The sequence below is a fragment of the Filicampus tigris genome, chromosome 18 (genome assembly GCF_054856515.1).
Source record: "Filicampus tigris isolate MCC_2025a chromosome 18, RoL_Ftig_1.0, whole genome shotgun sequence".
NCBI lineage: Eukaryota > Metazoa > Chordata > Actinopteri > Syngnathiformes > Syngnathidae > Filicampus > Filicampus tigris.
Window position 1 is genome coordinate 371898 of NC_141234.1, and position 23120 is coordinate 395017.

General features: G+C 46.1%; 1 protein-coding gene and 1 long non-coding RNA gene across 3 annotated transcripts in view; one reads left to right on the top strand and one right to left on the bottom strand.

Annotated features, from left to right (window-relative positions):
- Positions 1-142: 142 nt before the first annotated feature.
- Positions 143-22698, bottom strand: LOC147131740 (uncharacterized). 2 transcript variants are annotated; one of them, XR_015081969.1, is made up of 6 exons: positions 22621-22698; positions 21901-22136; positions 20046-20109; positions 18961-19031; positions 16651-16808; positions 143-994 (listed from the first exon to the last, which is right to left on the bottom strand). It is a non-coding gene; the product is annotated as an uncharacterized LOC147131740 (long non-coding RNA). The 2 variants fall into 2 exon arrangements; XR_015081968.1 differs by lacking the exons at positions 143-994; positions 16651-16808 and having other exon boundaries at positions 16880-19031.
- Positions 22064-23120, top strand: part of jarid2b (jumonji and AT-rich interaction domain containing 2b) — a 75140-nt gene continuing 74083 nt past the window's right edge. Inside the window, exon 1 of the mRNA XM_086013660.1 lies at positions 22064-22171. The gene's annotated coding sequence lies outside the window, so the exon portion shown is untranslated. The remainder of the gene's footprint in view (positions 22172-23120) is intronic.

A 23120-nucleotide genomic window follows, 5' to 3' on the forward strand; every position in this document is an offset into this window, starting at 1 on the left:
CGGCCTGCGGAGGACATGCTTGACAAGCGGAAAAAGACAAGGACATCGTCACTAATATCAAAGTATTATTAGGAACATTTGAATATGCTTCAAGTATCATATTTTTGCCATTTTCTGGACAAACTTTTTTTCTTCTTTTTATTTTTACATTTTTTGATGCAGTGAAACTGTATGAAATAAGTACATTTTATTACAATAAGCATTATATTTCAAATGAAATTTCAGGTATACAGATTATACCCAAAACTAATTAACACAGTTTGTCATTCAATAGCACTCGAAACTGTGGCCAAACTTCAAACTGGGAGTAAAAATAATTCTGATGAAATAATTGGCCAATTATGTAATAAAATATTCAGCTAAAAAAAAATAAAAAATAACAATGCTAAAACATGGCCGAACATAAGCAACAGGAAACCACTTCTAGGAACAATTCTGCAAACTATAGAAGCTAATGTAGCGTTCTACATCATCACCGAGTGCGTCTTCTGCCGTCAAGCAAATGGATTCCAAAGGTATCAAGTCGGCCGCACGAGATCCCTGAACTCCAACTTGAACGAGCTCCCCCCCCCCAAAGGTGTTTAGGAGAATGGAGGCTTCTCACAAAGCACACCGACAAAGTCCTCCAAAGTCAACGGACTGTCTGTCTGCCTGTCTGTCATCGGCTTCATCCTGACTCAAGGTCTGCACATGCTATTGAGGGTGTGGTTGCCGTGGCGACGCGGGGGCACACGGCAGCATAGATGGCATTGGCCACATACTCAGTCACGGCGGAGGAGCGGCCTTGAATGAATGCATTTCCTACATTATGAATGGTGTCCGTTTTTTTTTTTTTTTTGCTGTACAGTAGTCTGATGAGATGTCGGCGCTGACATCATGGTGTAGCGCTAACACAATAGCGGCGTGGGCTGCAGACAGGACGTCTCTGGCAGGATTACGTACGCCTCCTTGAGTCAACAAAGACGGAATCCATCTTGTCTCGGCTTCCGAGGCCCTGAAAGAAAGCACAGAGACACCAATCATGTGACCTCAAACGGCTACAAGGCAACGGCAAAACGGACGCCCATCGGCCTTCCGGCGATGCGGAGAGCTTTGTTTCCTGGGGGGAAATGGACGGGGATTGCGGAAACGTCATCACTATGGATAACTAACGGCACCAAAAGATCACCACGTTCTTTGCGTTTGCTTTCTTTGCTTTTGTATGCGAGTACGTCGAAGTCACTGCACAAAATGTATTTTCTGTGTTCTTTTTTTTTTTTTAATTCTAGAGCTAACTGGCTACATTTCTTTAAAAAATGTAGAAATTCCATCTGCTGCTGATTCGTTGAGCTCTCCAAGTGTGTGTTTTTGTGTGCGTCTGATGCACACAAACACACACACAAACGTTTTATATTTACAGGAAGTGGTTGCCCGTTAGGTCTTTTTTTTCCACCGAGTCTCTGTTGAAGCTATCAAGGCCGAGTTGGTCACTCCTTTGTCTTTCTTTGCAGATCTTTTTCTCCCCCTCACACCTCTCGGCCCGTGGTGGGGTTGGTGTGTGTGTGTGTGTGTGGGGGGGGGGGGTTCGTGTCGGTGATGGATGGTCAGGACCACAGGGGTGAAGGTGGAGGAGTGTGTTGTTGTTCTACATCTTGCTAGCAAAAGCTGCGTTAGCGGCTAAGCCACTAAAGTTGCCTCTCAAGCCGCGAAGCAGGCATGAAACGAACTGAAATGCGAATAGCAAAAGTCTACACACCCCCGTTCAATGATTTGGGGATGCTTTTCTTCGTCCGGAGAGGATTAGTCAGGTAAAGACTACTAGAACAGCTGGAGTTTATTTGGGCTTAATCAGAGGCGCTTGAAGTGGTGCCGCAGTGTGCTGAGATTTAGCTGGAGTTACAATCTGATTGGTTCAATCTGATGGACACACAACGCACTCCAATTCCAAGCGGGTGTGCACGCTTGTGCAACCACACGATCTTGCTTGTTTATTTTGACTTGCCCTCTTGGTGAGATTTCTTTCCTTTTGGCCAACTGGCTTGCACAGGTCAGGTTTGAACCGATTGATCTCGGTCTCGTTTTCCACCAAAGCATTTCAACGGGGCCGCGCCGACTTTTTCGATGCACTGTTAAGCCCCGCCCCCTCCTCCCGATATCGTTTGATGGGGCCACTCGACGGACCCCCTCGCTGCTCCGCTGTGCCGTTACCACGGCGATGAGGGCCCGCCCTTTGCACTCTGAACTCTGGCCTTTGCGCCTCTCCAGGCTGAGGGGGCACCCGGTATTAGCGCCAGCCACAAAAAACACAAGCTAGGACCTCTGACAAGGAAAAGAAAAGATACGTTGCAAGAACATTCGGTGCGGAGGGAACACGCGCGTCCGAGTCGGCGATATTTCAAACTGGCCACGGAAGTTCGAGCGGACAGCCGAGCCACTGCACTTACTGGCTCTTTCTTGAGCTCATTTGAACGCGTTCGGTTACGTTTTCGGAGCAGACAATTGCATTTTTATGGATATATTGCTGTTTATTGGATTGGAAAGAATGAAAACAAATATGTACATAAGTCTTAATAGCAAAGAAATATACAGTGTCCTCTTTGAAATTCAGCATCCACTGAATAACTGCTATAATTTTAAAAGTTGGACATCAACATTTTTCGCGGAAAATCTCTCATATAGAAATATCCTTTGTCGACCGTAGCCGTTTTATTCGATTTTTTTGTTTTACTTTGAATGTATTGATAATAATTTGCACCCCCAACTCCTCCGTTTTGAGTATTTTTGCTTGCTTTCACAACTGTGACTTACTTGCTTGTTATTTTACGGACAATGCAGCCTTCACACCCTAATAACGCACATGCACACGCACACACTCAACTGGCACACACACCAAATTCAAGTGGGGGTGTGTGTGTGTGTGCGCGCGGGCGGGTGTAATAAGTGTGAAAAATGTCATTAATGCAGTGCGGCTGCTGAGCTGCCAGCCCTCTCGCATTGTCCCTCTCCTCTGGGGCCTCTTGAGTGCTAGCTAGCTAACTAGCATCATCGCCATGGAGACCCCGCCAACTATGCCCCCCCTCCACCCATCCTCAATACACACGCTGGCCTTGCACGCAACGCACACCTTGCAGCCCCCCCACCCCGGGCTCTGTTTTTGTCCACTGACAAAGCTTGACAAACCGCATGTGACTGGCAAGGCTTAGCGCCGCTTGTCCATTCACACACACACACACACACAAATGGAAAACTAAGCAGCCATATTGATTTTTAATGATGGACCCTTGCAGCCGGCAGAGGAGGAAACATGAAAAGTCAGCGGGAATTGTCTTGGTGGGGTCCAAAAAAAAACAACAGAAAAAAACATTACGTGCCTTTTCATTTGATTGTTTTTGTTATTGATCGACACAGCGGCTGTGCACCCAAGAAAGTGCCGGTGGCGTTTGCCATCCTTTCAAATATTATTCCTGCAAATGTTATCGTTGAAAATATATTGCATATAATATTACACTCACAACTGTGTGAATTTTGCCACACATCTTTTCAAAGGTGCAAAAGTAACAATTTCTTTTTGCAAATGTTACTTTTGTACGATCCGAAATATAATAAATATAATTAAAATGCTTTTGCATGAAATTGCACAAAAGTCAACAAATTGCACCTAAAAAAAGAATTTTTCCAATGTTTGCCATCGTTTTAGAGCAGCCAAGGAGACAATTATTATTTCCGTGAATGTTCTTATTTTTTTTCTTATGCTATGAAATAGCAAGTGACAATTTGTATTTCTGCAAAGTAAACAAATTCAGTTAACGCTATAAAATATAATCCATTCGCTATAAAATACCAACACAAGACGTGACAAAATCAAGCAAAAAAAAAAAAAGACACCAAATTGTTGTTGTTGTTTTGTGTGAACGCTTATCGGATTCATGGCATTTGCATCCGTTTCGGTGGGAGACGACTGTCGATGCAGCCATTTTAAAACGGAGCCGCCGTGTCCACATGTTGACGTCCAACGAGGCTCGCACGACTCACGTGTGAGCACCCCAAACATTTTGCCAGCGTAATCGTACCCCCAAAGGAAAGGCATCTGGACTTGATTTCATAGCAGAAAGTGGCTCTCCAGCTACTGAAAGCTAATTCATCAACTTCACCTGGGCCGGCTGTAGACCACCTTCTACTCGGCGCCCTCAATCACAAAGTTGCTTCAAGGATTCAGAGAAGATAAACGGCAGGGAACGGTGTGTGCGCATGTGTGTGTTTAAGGCAAACACGGCAAGCGCGCTCAAGAGCGGCAGGGGTGAAAATGATTAACCCCGTAAGAGATTGGCCTAATTAATTCCGCTTAACCGCGGCGAGTAACCTTGAAAGGCGCCAGGCGGTCAGGTGAACTCATGTAAAATGTATGTCGGCGTACATTAGCGACACGTGTAATCTTTCGGCGGTGGGCTAGCTCGCCGCTAATAGGCTAGCTGCGCTTTAGCCCAGGCTCAAAACCCGCCGAGCTGCCGCGTGGCTATTTGCGCAGGCGGCGGTCACATTCGTATACGTGTGCGCAGGGATTAGCACGTTGCTGCTATTAATTGTGCGCCGACGCGATTTAGCCGGGAGCAAAACTGCCTGTGTGCGCTGCATTCGCCAATTTGCACATTTTTGCACACTGTAATTAGTAGAGAAGTGAGTATTTTGGGGTTTACTTGATTTTGTAAAAAAAAACAAAAAAAAAAAATCTATTTGATATATTTTTGTGCTAAAACCGACTCAATTAAAAGTTAGGATGTCTGCATTGGCTTTTATGTGCGCTTGAAGTCTGTTTGAAAATCGGTTTCACTATACATTTCAACAAAAAAAAAAGTCCTTGTCATTAATACAAAAGTGACTATTTTGTTGTCTTTATTGCATCCACTCCTGTTCCTTTGACTAGTAAAAATGGAGTTGCATTTTTTTATTGCACAATGTGGCGTTGTCAGCAGGCGACGTTGGCCTCGTTTGCGGAATGCCTAACTGGTGGTTTCCTCCAAATATCTGCCGCGAACACATTGGCCTCTTTCACGCGGCGCTCCCTAATCAGGCCAAGGCGTCAATCAGCGCGCCCCAAGCGTCGCTAATCAAGCCCCAAGATGGCTGCTTCGCTTAACACGCACGCTTGATTCCTTGCCATCACCCGAGGAAATCAAGTGGCTTCTTTCACACCTGCTGGTGCGCCGCGTGTCGGGGATTCCGAGGCCCGTTTCTGCTCCCCGAGCATTCCTGTGGTTTCGCACCACGCTTGGGAAAATACGCGCCCCCCCCCCCCACCTTTCCATTCCACCCTCCCCGTCCCGCTTGAAACCACCCGTCTTCACTCTCCAGCCTGCGGTACATAATAAAAATATGAGAGGTTGACTACTGGCAGGGATTTTGGCAAGCTGCCGTGGACATAGACCATGTCTGTTTGGGAAACACACGTGCGGCAAAAAATGTTTTCAAGGCGTGCACCGCTCCCTTGCTCAACTGTTTTTTTGTTGTTGTTGTTGTTTTTTTTTTGTGCGGGGAGTACGGGAAGCTTGAAATGAATTACAAGTGTATGGTGTGCTGTCACTCACTGTAATATATTAGAGTTCCATCAAGGAAGGATGAATAGGATGTCAGAGGTCTTCAAAAGAAGACAGTGTCCTAGTAGATAGTCCAAAGGGTTTTATGATGTCCTGGCAGGTTACCTGGATGACGAGCTCATCTTTTCCCCCTAGATGAGAAGACTCGTCTTCCTAGTGTCCCTGCGGCACCCTAACATCTCCTGGACGACCAGATCTGAGAGAGCCTGAGTGTCTTTTGCTTTGTCGGAGTGCATTTTCACAGAAGATGTCGTTAAAATGCACCATGCTTCTTGGAGGGTTTTTGTCTTTGACCCAGCCGGACGGTTCACTTGATTCCTTGCAGCCGATCAATGGACTTCAGAGTTTCTAGCTGGCAGCCCAAAGTTGGCAAAAAGCGGTGCTCAGTGGTTCTATACCCGTACCACCTTCTGACAGAGGAAAAACAAATAAGTACCAGCCCAAACTGTTGTGCCGAGTGGAAAGCAAAGTTCGGTATTCGAACCATCTCCGGGACAAAGAGTTGGCTGCTTCTCAAGGCTGGATTAGCTCCGGTTGCTTCTTGTACAGAGCAGAGGCAGTTGACAGTGGTTGTCTGTCATGTGCTTATCCCCTCTGGGTGGTTTGCTGGTCCCAGACTGTAGCGGTGGGGTCGCCTCTTAAGAACCATGCCCATTAACTCCATAGTCCATGTCTTCTGAATGAAACCGTTGAGAGGAGGGTTTGGTGCATTCCCTTGGGGCTTGTTGTCAAGAAGAGCTTTATCTTACAGTTGTGGGAGGTTTTCACTTGCTTGCACCGCCTCTGGATTGGGCTGGACCTGGTTTCTCAGATTGTCAGTGGTTGGTGACATAGGGTCACCCCCTCTGGTGAGTCTCCCAGGTGATCCATGGGAGGCCTGCCTCTCTGGAACTATGATGATTAACTCCATTCTTCGTGTCTCTATTGTAAGGCCATCAAGAGGACATTTTGATTTTCTTTTGGGGTTTGTCGCCAGGCCCGGCTACACCTTTGGAGTTCTTTGAAGGCCTGCCCTACTTCTGGACTGAGGTCTACCTAGCTTCTTAGTGGCCGTTGACGTCGGCTCATTCCCTCTGGCGTTTTACCGGTCCCAGTTTCCCATATGGTACAGCCGAGGGCTGCCCCTCTGGAACCGTGATGATTAACTCCATATTTTGAGTCTCCAGATTGCATTTGCTGCCAGGTCCAGCTATACCTTTAATTTGTGCAAAAGTTCTCACTTGCTTGCACTACCTCTGGACTTTGGTCTACCTGGTTTCTTAGTCCCTGTTGATACGGGGTCATCCCCTCTGGGTGCTTTGCCAGCCCCACTCTTGCTTCAAGACAACAATTTGCCGATTTGCTTTTGTGGAAGGTTCTCATTTGACTCAACCACCCCTGAACTTGGGCCTGACTTGTTTCCGGAGGATGGAATACCACTGGTTTACTTCTCAGCCTAAGCAGAAGTAGTCCCCGGTGGTTGTTGACACGGGGTTATCCCCTCTGGGCACTTTGCTACCTCTCTGGAACCACACTGATTAACGCCACATTCCATCTCTCCCGAGTCAAACTGTGAAGAGGGCATTTCACAGGTTTCCCTTTGGATTTCCTGTCAGCCATTACTTCTCAACTGCCTGGTTGTAGCGGCCCGTAAACTACGACACAGGACAGCAGAGTGGAAGTTGATCCGGGGTCACCCCTCTGGGCGGTTTGCCAGTCCCAGCCTCCCAGGTGATCCATCTGGTAACAGCGTGGCATCGCCTCTCAGGAACCGAGACAATTAACGCCATATTCCGTGTTTCCTGAGTCAAACCTGTTAAGAAAAGGCCCTCGGAGTCTGCAGTCTTCAGGTCTACTGGCCAAGTTCCATTTTTCTGACAGGTACAATGTATATTTTCCCATTTATTTGGAGTTCCTCAGCCCGACACGGCATCACGACAATTTAATTGTTGTTTTTGGCCCCGAGTGCGAGTCGGCAGGCAGGCCGGCGGACGGCGGGTTGACTTTTATATTTGCTACGAAGCCAAACAGTGTCTGAGTGTTGGCTCCCCGATTGGGACGTCTGCACGAGTTATTGAGGCACAACACACTTTACTGCTTGTTAGGAAGGGGAAGCAGGAGTGTGTGTGTGTGTGTGTGTGCGCCTGAGAGAGCCTGTGGGTGTGTGTGCGTGAGTATCCCTGGTCCAGGGGTCTAATCCTCTCCCCACTCCCAGCCCCATAATGGAGGTGTTTGGTCTCCCTAAGCCGGCGGCAACTTCTACTCCACTCGCCGGTTGGTGGGGGTGCACAGCCGAGGTCAGAGGTGCTCATCTGGATAGTTTTAGCTATTTGGGAACGGTGCCCGCCTTTCATGCTGATTGAGGTCATGCTGTCCAAAATCTGCGAACCCTAATTCCTTCTCGGCCCTCATCTGGCTCTCAAAGTTTTCTGTTGTCAGGTGAGACGGCCTTGAGCAGAGATGAATATTTCCAAAGGGGAACGCTGGAAGGGCTTAAATTCCTCCTTTTGTCGAATGAAAGGTCAATATTTGTTTTGCATGCCTTTGTGGAGGTAACCCGCATAAAACAAGACAAAGACCAGGGGAGCGGTGATTCCGAAAAAGGCTGCATGCCCTTGATGCGGTACTCAACGTGAGCGCCCTCCAGGGGGTGCGTGAGATTTAAAGTAGAAAGATGGTCTGGTTTCCTCTACTTGGGGTGGGGGGCGGGCACAACCTCTGGAAGGCCCCCCCCCCCCCGCGTGCCTAAAAACACTTTCTATTGTGGGTGAGATGAATCAAAGCCCACAAACAAGGATTGCTGTATACGTGAGTGCCCTCTGGAAGGTGTTCTTGTTGCCTAAGTGGGATTTTTATTTTATTGTTTTACCCCCAAAATGCTACCAAATCATTTCCTCCTTTCAATGTAATTTTTAACTCCCGGGAGAGGGGGCGGATGGGTGAAAAGTCTCTCGGGGTTGTGGACTGGGCTGCACGTCTTAAAAGGTTTGTGAAAGACCGGTAGCCTAGAAAACAAACAAAGAAAATCCTACTCCAAGTCAGATGCATGAAACCCACAAACAGGAAAATCCCAAACGGTGTGACAAAGTCTAGCTAATGATGTTACACTTTCCTAAAAAGAAGACGTAGAACGTATTCATGTTGATTGTTGAAATGAACTTCGCAAAAACAGATTGAAGCTGTTATGTACTTCACATTATTCAGTTGATATAAGAAGCTTTCATTTCTTGAAGAATTTACCCTGAGCCGTTTGATTTTCTTGCGCGTGCCCCCGGGGGAAAGCGACTTCACCGTCCCATTTGGTATCGGTGTTGTTTATGCAGAAGAGACGCGGGGGAATGGCCGCGTGAAAAGAAAGACGCAAAGAGCAAATTCCTGCGTTGAAGCAGGCGAACGCCGTTTGTTCCCGTGGCCAATTGAACTCTTGTGTCCAATTGACTTTTATGTGCTCCTGCTGTGTTAATAACACGGCCTTTATGGAGTGTGTTGTTATTAAATAATGCACGATGACTTCAATTCTGTGCTGCTGAAGTTGTCCTCTCGCGGGCCTTAATGGGATGCAGATGGCAGCCGGACGTGGGCAGTCTGTCCTTTTTAAACGCAACTTTGCCGCTCGCTTTAGTTGCTCGGGGTGAAACGGGGCAGCGATTTGGATCGATCGCTAGAGTACGGCGATTTTTGATGTTGTTGTTTGTAAGGGACAGGACGTGTATACACCACATGCTCGAGTCACAAGTCTACACCATAAACAAATACAGTGTAGCTCTTTTTTTTTTTTAAGTTTATTTGACAAGATTTCATTTTTCAGAGAACGTACCTCTAGCACTTCGTTGGATTGAAAATAGTTCAACAGCACTTCATATTTTTTTGCATTTTGTTAGAATTAATTCAACGTTGCATGACCGGAAATACTGTAAATATCTAGACGCCGTAAAAAAAACAAAAAAACAGGACAAAGGGACCATTGTCACGTTTGATCACATATTCCGCAAAAATCATATCGCCAGTGCAATTAATGGTCAATTTTTTGCATATTTGAATACTTTAAATACTATTGTAGTTTGTAGACTCAAAGTTTTGGAGGGTTTGAAGACTTTGGATTGTTCCCCCAAATGCTCAGCGGGACTTGATGGGATGAGGCATTTCAAAAGATCTGTGGAGGCGGGCCAGAGAGCCTTTCAACCTTCACCTCTGGCCTCTCGCTCGCCACAAAGCAAAGGGGGTTGGGTAGGTGTTGGGGGGGCGGGATCAGAAATCTCACCTCTCGAGTGGCAGAAAGATCATGGCATAACTCGCAAAACTGGTCCGGAAAAAAAAAACAAAAACAAAAAAAAAACGCTTTAAATGGAAGAGCACTTGAAGGCATCACATGGAGAAGAGGATGGAATGCAGGGCGCCCAAGTAGAAAGAGAGAGCCATTTGGGTGGGGTTGGGGGGGTTTGTTGTATGGTGTGGCTGGCAGCCTTCCTGTTTGATTAGCCATTAGCCCATGGTGACGGCGGGAGTCGCATTCGGAGACACTCCCTTTGATTACGCCACAAAGGCGCTGAAAAAAAACCCAAAAACAGCCTCACCCCCCAGCAACGGCCAACCCGCGTCACTTCGGGGGGCTGATTTGGCTTGTTGCTCTTCACGCTCCCTCGCCCGCCCGGCGTAATCAAACGTTGGAAAGCCACAAAACGCACAAAGTTTCCGGCTCCGACGCTGCAGGAGTGTAAAGCGCATGCCAGACCACTAGGTGGCCACACTGAACATTAGACAAGCGTGTACACATCACCGTTCTAAACAAATTGTTGATGTTGCACTTTTTGTAAAAGGAAGACAAATTATTGATGTTGCACTTTTGTAAAACAACAACTTGGATCCTGATCCCCTCAGTTTTGTCCGTGCAAAAATGGGCGCAAACTTGATTGGTCACACAAACAAATTTGGAAACTGATCTATCAACGGGAAGCACCCAGTAGGGGCAAAATTGCCGTGGAGTTCATTTGGCAATTTCTGCGAGGAGTAGAGGGAAAATGTCAAATTGATGGGATATGATTTATCAAGCCTGGTATGAATTGTGGTGGCTGACTCTTTAAATAGCGCGTCCGACAAACAGGTGCAAACTGGCGCCGCCGTGGTAACGACTGCGGTTGTTGTGGCGAGGAGCAAGCGCAGGCGGATGCCGGGAGCAGAAACAATTTCACTCGTACAAATATTTTTGAAATGCCAGAAACAAAAAATGATTGCGAGATCATCTAATCAGCAACGTAGTAAGTTTAAAGTTCATCCTTATCCATGCGCTCAGAATTTGTCAGGCCCCCTTCAGTAACCAGTTGGCCACGTCCGAATTTCCCACAATGCTTTGGGGATGGATCAGATGCTTTCAAAGAACCATGAGCATGCGGCGCGCGCGGTTGATCGGTGCGCGGCTTTGCATGTCTGTCCCCGGCTGCTTCTTTTTAATGGCGTCCCGCCGCCGCCGCCGCCGCCTGTTCCGGCTGGCGTTTTTACAGTCCGCTTGCACTCTAACGTGGAGGCCCATCGAATGTGCTTCCTCCCACCTCCTCCACCCACTTCCCTTTGCAGTTAACGTCCGTGTCTCACCGATTACTTTGTCACTGACAGCGGCCTCTCGTCGCTTCCTGTTTTCGACATTTGCGAGACAACTTCTTTTCTCCGTCGTGACCAGGTGTCCTTCAAAGAACAACTCCTGGCTAGGCATTTTGTCCGACTGCTAGCAATTTTGAACCACACACTGGACCCGGACAGATAAAGGAGGCTAGAACGTTTTCGTCGTGCCAGTGTGAGGACTCACCAAAACCTCAAATAACTCAGTGTAGCTTTTTGGGACTATTCGACCCCAAAAGCCAGTTTCATTTCGCAACATAAAAATTGTTCTGCATGTTAGTCATGAGTAGACCCCCCCCAAAAAGTGTGAAGGTTGCCATGCCTGAAAACACACTCCAATTTGGACATTGTGGCCTGAAGTGGGAGATTTTAAGAGTATTCTATCCGTTCATGTAAATGTTGCCCCGCAAGCCAGTTGGACTTAGCAATGTAGAATTTGGTAGGCACGACTTGCACTAAAGACGCAAGAAGTCGAGCATTTGTCTTTGAAGCAGTCCTTTTGGGGCCGTTTCAACGTGTCCTTCAAAGACAAATTTGTCTCCTAGAATCAGTATTGAATTTGAATCGTGTAAACCAAACAGATGAATGATACTAAATTACTTCCTGGCAAAGTGATGACGCACCATACGTTTCCAGTTTTGTTACATCCAGTTACGGGTACATTTGGTAGCAGTTTGCTTTGGAAGGCCCTCTGCAAATGGCTCAAGTGACCACAAAATGCTTCAAACCAAAATGGCAAGCTTACTGTATCTTTTCTGGCATGGCTTCTGGAGGCTTTTTGCTGAGTCTACTCATGATAACGTGTCTGCCAAATCTTATGCTATTGAAGGAAAATGCTTTCAGGGTTTGAATTTTCAGAGCAACAAAAAAATCCAGTGGGCCCTTTTCTGGTGTGGCCTAAAATGGCCGACTTCATGGCTTCTTGAGGCTTGTTTTTGGATGGGGCTCCTCATGATAGACATGTCTACCAAATTCCACAATGCCACATGAATCTGGCTTCGGGGACTGAATTTGGAAATTATTTTTTGGCATAAGAATACCTGCAAGCCAAAGCCAGAGAACTGCCTTTCCTTCTCCCCCCGAAAACCCAAACCAAAACAAAACACAGGCTCCTCTCAGTCACCGGACAAAGGCTGTCACAAGTCAAGCGTAAAAGCGCGGCGGGCGATGCTGTGGTGGGGAGACGGGAGAGCCGAAAAAGAAACGAGGGGTGCGCTGGAGAGAAAGTAGCAGGGGGCCGCGGGGGTGGCATGAAGCGCCAGCTGTTGTGTTGAAGCGCAGCCAACTCCTGCGGCTCAAGGCCGCCCCGTAAAAACTCTGCAAATTCCCCCCGATGAACTCTGGACACTCCACACTTGTTATGTTGTCATCTCCAAGGGCGCATCCCAAGTTGTCATCCGTTGCAATAAGCGGACGGAGCTGCAAAATTGCTGCCGTGTGGAGCGCTAACGTCATTGCGTTGACGTCTTTGATTTATGGTGTTTACGCGCGCCGGCGCGTTAACGTACACAACGTGTCGGTAGCGCGCTTTCAGAGTGTCAAAACAAATCACCAAGGCGGCGCTTTCCACGACGCTAACAGCCCACCGTGTGGTTGCTTAATGCTGTGGGCTAGGAATGCTAATGCTAAAAACAAGGCGAACAATAAGTGTTGGTTTGAAGTCTTTGCTGCACAATTTCTTCTGCTAAATTCCAGGCCCTCGTGTTGTATTTATTTGAACATATGAGATCCATACATGAACAGCTGTCGCCCTCAAGCCGACGTGCTGATTTAATTGTTACGTGCGCAGGCGGTGAAAGATAAGACGGCGGCGAGCTAATTGAAATGTTATCCTGATCTGATCTGCCATGATTACTTAAACACTACATTTTTAATGCATTGTCAATGAGGCAATTACATGCGCTTCTGTGTGTGGGCGGGTGCGTGCGTGCGTGCGTGCGTGTGTAAAGGCGACTGGAGAAAAGGGGGAGGGATTATCAGACAATGCGACGGGAATATAGTCAGATGGGGTCAAAGCACTTGTCTGCATATTAGCCACATGCTTATGATAAATGATGGCTGTTTCGCTATGGCGACCAGGCACTCGTCGCATAGCCGGAGCACCTCAACAAGACGTCAGACGGCGTTTCCGGGTGGCAGGAGGCGGCGCTCGCTAATTTTAAACAAACGCAATCTGCCGGCCGGAATTTACATGCCAACGGGTCAATTGTTGGGCTACGCACGTGGTGGAATTGACAAATGACCTCACATGACCATTGATGGACTGGCTCAGTGACTTTTCTCTTCCTCGGATTAATGGAGGAAGACTGTTACTGTTGCTTGAAACCCTGAGCCTTGCTTTCAGACCTGAATTTGCGACTCTGACCACGCCTTGAAACCCTAACCCTTGGTTTGAAATCGTAGTGTCAATTCTCGCCCTTCTTAAAACCATACAATTTGCTTTGAAAGCAAGTCTAATTTAAGACCTCAACCCTGTTCTAAAACCCTAAATCTTCATTTAAAACCTCAATTTGAAACCCTCCCCTGCTCTTACAACCCCAAACCTTGGTTTGAAACCCTAATTTGAGGCGCTACCCGTGTCCTAAAACCCTAGTCCTTGCTTTGAAAGCATAGTTTGAAACCCTAACACTTGGTATGAAAGCTTTCTTTGAAACTCCACCCCTCTCTTTAAAGCCTTACCCTGTCTTCAACCCATACCCCTTCATTTTAAAATTCAATTTGTTACCCGCGGCGTGACGACAGTCAGTGGAGGAGCCGAGCGGACAAATCCAAACAGAGTCCAGGTCGGCCATTTGACCGCTTTGCTGTCTGAAGACGACGTGAGGTCGATACGCCGCACGCACGCACGCACCCACGCACGGGCATCTGTTTCTTCCGTTACACTCGCCTTTCTTTTTTCAAACGCTTTATGAGAACATGCAGCGCTTCTCAGGCCTTCGCCTCTCATGGCACTCGTAAAAAGGACTCTCAATGCGTGCGTTTGTGTGTGGGTGAGTGTGTGCGTGCGTGCGAAGTTTCTCCTTTGCTGTGATGCATTTGCTCCGAAGTCCTTCTTTTTTGTGTCCAAACAAATGAAAGAGCGGAAAATACAAATCAGAAAAAAATGCAACTACTTGATGCCCTACCGTGTCCCAAATTTAAAATCCGCCGCTACCAGTCCGTCCTATGACACAATGAAAGAAAGTGTACTGGGAGGGGAGTTTCTTCACGCTGCTTCCTGCTTGAGTGGATTTTCAACACAGCCACAGGGGCTCAGCCTTTCTGGCTTTTTATTTTATTTTTACAAGCTTTTCCACGGAGGAAAGTTTTTTTCTTTTGTGGGGAAATGGAAGAGGCAGGTGGGGTGGGGTTGGGTGCGGTGGGGCTTTGCATTTGCATTTGAAACAGTGGTGCCCCCCAGCTCCCCCCCCCCCCCAGGCCCAGCACCCATCCATGCATGCATGCACGGCCCTGGGCTAATAGAGCGCGTTAGCATCACTTGGGTGACTTGACCTTTGCCCTCAAGAACTCTGTGGAAAAACGAATGGAGCCCAAAAACAAACCCATTCATTCTGTAAAAATGATGACTCCAAATTTTAGTTTCATAGGGAAACTTCTAACCCCAATTCAACACCCTGAGCCAGGATTGACATGTTAATATGAATTTCTTGTTTGAAACCCTAACTCTGCCTTAAAACCCTAATTTAGACCACTAACCCAGGCTTGATACCTTAATTTGAAGCCGTCACCCTTGTTTGAAACCCTGACCTGGGCATTTGAAATACCTCTTTAAAAAATGTAGCTGAAACCCTAACCCAACCTTGAAATTGTAATTTGAAACTCAGGCTTGAAAGCAACACATGAAACTGAAGAAAAATGTACTTGTCACTTTCCAGTCAAAAGCATGTCTCCACATTCTGAGATTTGTTTGCCGCTTTTTTAACATGAAAAATACCGCAAACATCGGATGAATTTGTTGTTTAAAAAAATAATAAAAATAATCGAATCAAACGGGTCCGTGCGTAGATGCGCGCTGATGTTCTTTTCCCTCCCAACCGATGACCCACTCGGGCCTTTGGAGGAGCCAAGGCACAAAAGCCAGCTGTGGTCCATTTAAGGACACATTTTTCAGCGCCTCCATCCAAAAACCGCAGCGGCTTGGACTTTCCCCGACATAATCCCCGAAGCTCCCCTAATGTCGGCGCTCGCATCCGCATTCAGGCCGCTGGTCCCGCCTGAAGCAACGAGCGCTTCATCTCCTCTGAGAGTTGACGCTCGCCCGTTTCTCTTTGGGCCGCCTCGGCGTTTCCCTTTCGAGCGGCGGAGACGGCCGCCGGAATCCACATGTGGACGGGCTCTCGTGTGCTTTTCACTTCCTGCGTCCAAATACTTTTGTCCCTACGAGCCACCAAAGAGCGGTGGGAAAGGGCCACCTTTCCACTGGCGTATGGACCAGTCACGCGTGACCTCACTTGGAAAGGACTCCTAAAGCAACATGAAATTTGGAAGGCATGTCTGTCACGAGGAGACCCACAAAAAAGTCTCAAGAAACCATGCCCAAAAAGACACAGGAATTCTGCCATTTTACTTTGAAGGGGTCAAATTTAGGTCCACTCATTTTGCTTGTGTGTGAAAATTCAACCCCCTGTGGCAATTTCCCTTAGCAATTTTTGTTTTGCTTGTATGTCATGAGTAAAACCACAAAAAAGTCTTGAGAAGCCAAGCCCCGAAAATAAAAACCAGGAAGTCAGTCATTTTGGTTCAGAGACAGACTACTGTCCAAATGGTAGAAAATTTCAACGACTCAAATGCGTGACAAGTTTGATCATTTGTCATAAAACACAAAACGCTCATGAACTCATGTCAAACGTTCTAAGATTATACAAGTCGGCAATCAAACTATCCACCTTCTTTCAAGGATTGGGTTTGTGCGAAGCAGATTGTTTTTGTCGGCTAAAAGAACAGCAGCTGCCCTTGAGCGTCCATCAGTGCGTCGTCAACCCAAGCGAGAGCTCGCTTGACGTATGGAGATCAATGGAGCGCCGCCCGCATTGTTCCGCTGACACCGGCCGCATTCAATTTCACTGCTTTTGTCACGGGACCCCAAGGGAGGGGGCGAGTGCTGGGATGCAAAACGGAGGCTAGGTAGCAAGGAAGCCAGGGAACCTTCCCCAAAAACGTGAGCCATGCTGGACTTTCCGGCGGAATTTCAGGTCGAACCTCATCTCATTTCGTTATTTTCAAGACGGCTTCTTCAATTTATCTAGCAATCAGTCAATCAATGCGGGCCGATCAGAAGAGGGTATGAGGGTGCGGTTCACCTTTTTGCAATTTTTTTTTCAACCTCCGTCTTTGTGCTGGAACTCCTGCTTGTTAGCGGGGTTATTTCGCCCAATCACCTGTTTGTTTGCCTTTATTTCTGAAGCGTTCATCTTTTTTCACCGATCGGGATAAATATTCGAATGAGCCCAGTTGTTTCATTCATCTCAGTGTGATTCGGTTGACTTACTTCCCGACACTTTACCCGTTGACCCTCGTTGAAAGTTGGACATGCACAGTAGCTCCTCTTCAACGCAATCGATAGGACAACACTGGGGCGCAGCGTTTCAGCGCCCCGAGCTGGCCGTCAGTCATCCGGATGTGATTTGGGCCCCGTGGCGGGAGGGTCTCCATCCGGAAACAGCAAATGTTGATAGTGGAGACCATTGGAAAATGAAGGTGTTATTTAGTAACAAAAGGTCGCAGATTAGCATAACCTCAATGTTCTTTGGAAGCTCGTGCTCGAGTCTACTTCTTTGATCAAATACAATTTTATTCATACGGCGCATTTCATAACACCTAGAGCTGTAACAAAGCACTTTACAAAACAATAAACAATACACCAAAAAAAGGCCACAATACGCAAGCGTTAATCAATAAATGAACATCAAACACGAGATACAACTGACACCGGAAAAGAGACAAAAATTTCAGGTCTGAGCAAAAGCCAGAGAATGGAAATGTGTGTCTTCAACCGGTTTTTAAAAGTGGACAGAGAGGGGAATTGCTTGCCCAACATCCAATGATCAGGTCATTCCAAAGGGAAGGACCAGCGGTCGAAAAGGCTCGATCCCCTCTGAGGCTCCCTCCGCTTGGTCCTCGGCACAGCGAGCAGATCCGCCTGCCTGATCCGCAGACCTGAGGCAGCGGGAAGGAGTGGAGGAGCTCAGAGAGGTACGCCGGGGCCAGGCCATTTACTCATTTATAGACATATAGGAGAATTTTCAATCCAACACCGAAATGCACTGGGAGCCAGTGGAAATATCACCGATATCTGCACATGACTTTGACTTGGAAATTAAAGGCACCCAAAGTGCTCTTTGAGGGTGCACATGAGTGCATTTTGGGGATTAACTTTGGGGGGGGGGGGGGTGCAGAGGAGAGCTGCGGTTGACCGCCAGGAAGCGTAAGGCGATCCGCATCGCTCGCTCGTTTGGATCCCAAAGCCGCCGTCGCCGCCGTCGCGCGTGACTACAAGCGGCGCGACACTTCCTATGAAGTCGCCCGTAGACCATCGAGGCCGAGTGCAATCGAGCGTTGCGGCGCAGCAGCTGTTCAATCGGCGCATGTGCCGCCACGCATTGAAACGTGTCTGGGAACTTCTCGCCGCTCAACTTTGTCCACGACGTCGGCGCTCTAATCTGTGGAATGCGATAGGGGGTGCGCTGAGCTGTCGACTGATGTCAAGCTTAGCGGACGCGGCTAACGTTTCAGCGCAAAGCCTCACCGACAGCATCTTTGGTTACTTTTTACGACCGGGATCGAGGACAAGAAGAGGGGGTGCGCACCAACTTTGTCGGGATGTTGAAGGGTTTCTTAACAAGTTTGGGAAAACATTTTCAGAAGCTGTGTGCGGAGGTGAGGCACTATGCCAATGTTGCAAAGGTCCTAATGGAGTGCTTGTCTTAAAAATTTGGGCAAAGGCTTTTTTGAAGGGGTGCACCAATTTTGTTGGGGATGATGGAAGTGGTGCATGTCTAAGTTTGGGAAAGGATTTTTTTTATGGTGTATCAATTTTGTTGGAATGTGTAATGGGGTGTGTTCCTTAAAAAAAATAGGAAAACCTTTTCTGGTGAGTGTGCCAACCTTTTGGGGCTTTAGAAGCGGGGTGTGGCTTAAACCAAAAAGATTATTATTCTTTTTTTTTTTTTTTTTTTTTTTAGTCAGCGTGAGCTAACCTTTCCCAGGATGGTGAAGGGTTTGCATGACTTACGAAACTTAGAAAAGATTATTTTCAGGATGTGTGTTGCAGTTAAGGGGTGTACCTGCTTTGTTGCCTTGTTGAAGGGGGTGTGGTTCTTAAAACATGAGGGAAAGACTTTTTTGGTGCTGTGCACCCACTCTGATGGCATGTAGAATTAAATCAGTGACTTAAAAGGTCAAGTTGCTAACTGTCGTGTGATTGCAGAGGGTACATTTTAGATATAAAATGTATTTAGGTTTGCATGCGGGCGGGGTGCGGCAACTTGGGTGCGTCCCAGATGAAAGCGCCAAGACAATTTGCTAGCAAGGACGCAGCCACACTAACAGCGGCTGATTCACAACAGAGGGAACAATTAGCCTGCAAAAGGCTCCAATTAAAATGGCTCCCTTTGATCAGCCCGGGAGGACCAGGAGGCGATGGCAAAGGGGGGGTGGGGGGCGGTGGGGAGGTAGCAGAGGGGGTTCGCCGCTGGATCAATCCGAAATGAAATAATTAGGCGCAATTAATGAGTGTAAAAGTCAGCCAATGATACGCCAGGCGGCCTTTCCTAATTGGCAGAGAGGGAGGACGGCGCACCTCCGTGTTGCGCAGCGTCGGTTGGGGGAGGCGCACACGCACGCAACGAAGGCACACCACACATGGACACCCTAGGAGAAATAACAAAATGGTACAAAAAAAAAAAAAAAAAATGCCCAAAAATGTTATGACAAGAATATTGTAAAAAAATAAATACATAATAATAATAATAGGAGAAAATATGAGGATAATATGAGCAAAATATATATTTTTTATACTTTTTTTAAACACTTAAAAATTAAAACAAACATTATCATAAAAATATACAACTATTAAAAGAATATACAGATATAATTATAAACAAAACTATTGAAACAGTATATTAACAAATTTGGGAAAAATGTAATGATAAAGATGCAAAAGAAAGAAGAAAAACATTTTTGAAAAAATAAAAAAAGTGAGGCGGCACGGCGGTCGACTGGTTAGCACGTCCGCCTCACAGTTCAGAGGTCGTGGGTTCGATCCCGGCTCCGGCTTCCCTGTGTGGAGTTTGCATGTTCTCCCCGTGCCTGCGTGGGTTTTCTCCGGGTACTCCGGTTTCCTCCCACATTCCAAAAACATGCATGGTAAGTTGATTGGATACTCTAAATTGCCCCTAGGTGTGATTGTGAGTGCGGATGTTTGTCTCTGTGTGCCCTGCGATTGGCTGGCAACCAGTTCAGGGTGTCCCCCGCCTACTGCCCAAAGACAGCTGGGATAGGCTCCAGCACGCCCCGCGACCCTTGTGAGTATAAGCGGTATAGATAATGGATGGATGGATGGATAAAAAAAAGTGATGAATGAATTATGAGAAAATAGAAAAATATTGTGGTGGCTACAAGACAGGAAATACGCAAGTAGTTTAAAAAAAGATGATGAAAAACAACAAATATACAAAAAATACACAAATATTACAAAAATCAGAAAAAATTATGAACTGAAAATTACTATTATACAAAAAAAAACATTTAGACTGTTGAATGGAATAACGTCATCATGTCTCCTAAATTCCATTCCATTTTCTTTTGCACTCTTTTTGTTCCACTTTGCACTTTCTTCCCTCCCAATAAAAAAACAAAAAAAAAACCCCTAAACAATAGACTCACCTCAGCGTAGCAAAACAGCACAAGCACTTCACACTCGCTTCTTGAGTGCGCACGTGCGTGTTACCTGCGTGACAGTGCCATCACATCAACATGCAGTCGAGAGAAAAGAAAAGCATGAATATTTTATGCAGCTGACAGCAGCTTGACAAAAGAAAAAAATGCAACAAACAACACCAATATGTGCAATATATTACCGGCATGCATTTTGGCTTTTGTTTTTGTGGAGCACAAGCGCTTTGATTTGACATCTAATCAAATTAGCTCCGCGCATCCGGACTTGGTTTTCAAGTCAATAAAAAAATGTTAAAAAAGGAAAGTGCGGAACGTCGTCATGATGATGTAAAACATACTCAGGATGAGCAATCAAGTAGGAGTTCAGAGCAATGAGCATTGAGCAACGCAATCCAAATGGCACGGCTGCAAAACACGAGTAGAAAGTTGGCCAAAATCTGGAAATATGACATTACAAGATGATGTCGGTGAGATGAAATGTTCATCATAGCAACCCAATGCAATTTTGATTAAAAAAAACAACTACATTTATTTATTTGCTTGTATTTTATTTTTCAAATGTATTATTTGGCAGTTTTGTAACAGTCCAAAATTGTGCTTTCCATTTTGTAAGAACTGTAGGTTTTATTCTACTTTTATGGATTTTTTTTTTTAATTGTTGTGTTTTTTTGTCTAATTTGTATTAACTCCTATTTTGGCCTAAAATCAACACTTTTTTCCCGCAGCCTAATACTGTGTATGTTTTCGCTTATACTTTATATTATTTTCCTGATATTTTGTCATATTTTCAAAAGTCTTTTTTGTATTTTTTGTTTTTGTAGGACATTTGTATCTTCCTGATTGCGTAGCCCCCTAAATAGCCTCCAGGCAAATTTTCACGTCTGGTAAAGTTAAAACGTCGAGGGGGAAAACGTGTCGTTTAAGTGGCGCTAATTGCCTTTGCTAATTAGTGCACCGACGACACCGTGTCCCCGACTCGATTCTTTATTCCTCGCGTGGATTCCCCCTGAAAGTGGGTCATTTGTTTCGGGACAACCACAGGAAGCTAAACGGCACAAAAAGGAGTTTGCTCACTTTCTGTGAACTCTTTTGACTAGATTGGAAGAAATTTGTGGGTATTGTCAAAGGTTGTCATGTATGCGCGCGTGCATGCTCTATCTAGCTATTCAACTGTAATGCACTTTATTTTGGAGTCAGCCAGTCCTCCCTCAAACGTCTCGGCCTACCCCTTTGAGCTCCTCCACTCCTCCACTCCACTCCTCAGGTCTGCGGATCAGGCGCTGCTCGAGGTGCGGAGGACCAAGAGGGGATCGAGCCTTTTCGACCGCTGGTCCTTCCCTTTGGAATGACCTCCCATTGGATGTTAGGCAAGCCCCCTCTCCGTCCACTTTTAAAACCCGGTTGTAGACACACTTCTATTCGCTGGCTTTTGATCAGACCTGAACTCTTCGGCTCTTTTCCGGTGTCAATTGTATCTAGTGTTTTATGTTAATTTATTGATCAACACTTGTGTATTATGGCCTTTTTATTGTTTATTATTATTATTTTTATTCATTGTTTGCTTTGTTACGGCTCCAGCCGTTATGAAATGCGCTATATAAATAAAATTGTATTGTATTGTATTGTATTGTATTTACACCTCTGTTACGCCGTTGCGAACCCCTGACCCTTCTAAATACTTGTTATACGACAAATTTATCTTTAAAAATGCAAAATGAAGAATAAATACAAAGCTGCAGGCTGAGAGGAACGTAAGCTTCAACCGCGGCGGTGGACGATTACAACGCAAAGTTCGCTAATAACCACATTAAGGTATATTTTTTTTCCCATAAAATTTACTTACCTTAACTAGAATGCCGTAGTGCATTTCATCCAAAAGTACAATCCTGCACTTTTAAACGCTTGTCATCGTTGATGTGCAAAGCGAAAGTAGCACTGTTGCTGTCGCTTCTTCTTCGTTGCCTCCTTCTTCTTCGTTCCCTTCTTCTTGTTCTTCTTCTCTTCAAACCAAGAAGAAGCACGGTCGGCAGAAGTGAGCGTGCCTCCACTTTCTCTTGGCACAATAACATCAACAAAGTCCTTTGGATAAAATGCAACACGGGATTCGAGTTACGGTAAGCTGTTCTAAGACAAACTTAAGACAAAACTAACAAACACTTTATTAACATTTTAATTGCCGATGTTTTGTCGTCCTTGCCGGGAGGTTGAGCGCGCTCCGCTCACAATTTATGAACACAACTGTTTACTGTACTATCCTCTTATCCGGCTTGACTGTGACTAAATGAACAGAACATTTGAATAACGTTATGAGTTTCTGAACAGAACGTCGTTCAAAAGTACTGTTCGTTTGCTAGCGTGGACGAGACAAGCGAGAGGCTGTGATGCTGCGCAGCCTACCAGCTCACGAGATAAATCCACTTGTGCTCTCGTTGGTCGACCACGCGCCTTGTATGAGTGCCCGCGGATATGTATGTACAAAGGCTCGAGTCAACTTATCTCTTTGTAACAATGTGTCTTTCTGCAATATGACTGTTGGAAAAATGATCTCACTCGTCTCGTTTACCGTTTGTCTCTCGTTTCCCGCTCGTCGCTATATTTTTTAATTTAATTTAATTTTTTCCGCTCGTTGCTTCTTCCGACTTCCATTTTGAACGCGCTTCGTAATATCAGCCCAGCGGACAACAACTTCCGAGTTAAAGTGGAAACCAGATTAAACGAATACATTTAAATCAATTTCAATTCTTTAATTCTTCTTTTTTGGGGGGCAAACTTATACAACCAATTACAACTGTATTTTTCATTTTTATTTTTTGATGAATACTTTTTGAAAACCCGCGATGCACTGAGACCGCTAGCGCCCCTAGCGGTGGGAGAAAAATCCACAAAATAACCACACCGTTCTATAAGTCGCATGGTTGAAAACCTAGGAAAAAAAGTAATAGCTTCCAGTCCGGAAAATACGGTATGTATGTATGTTTGTCCATCCATCCATCCATCCATTATCGATACCTCTTATCCTCACAAGGGGCGCGGGGCGTGCTGGAGCCTATCCCAGCTGTCTAT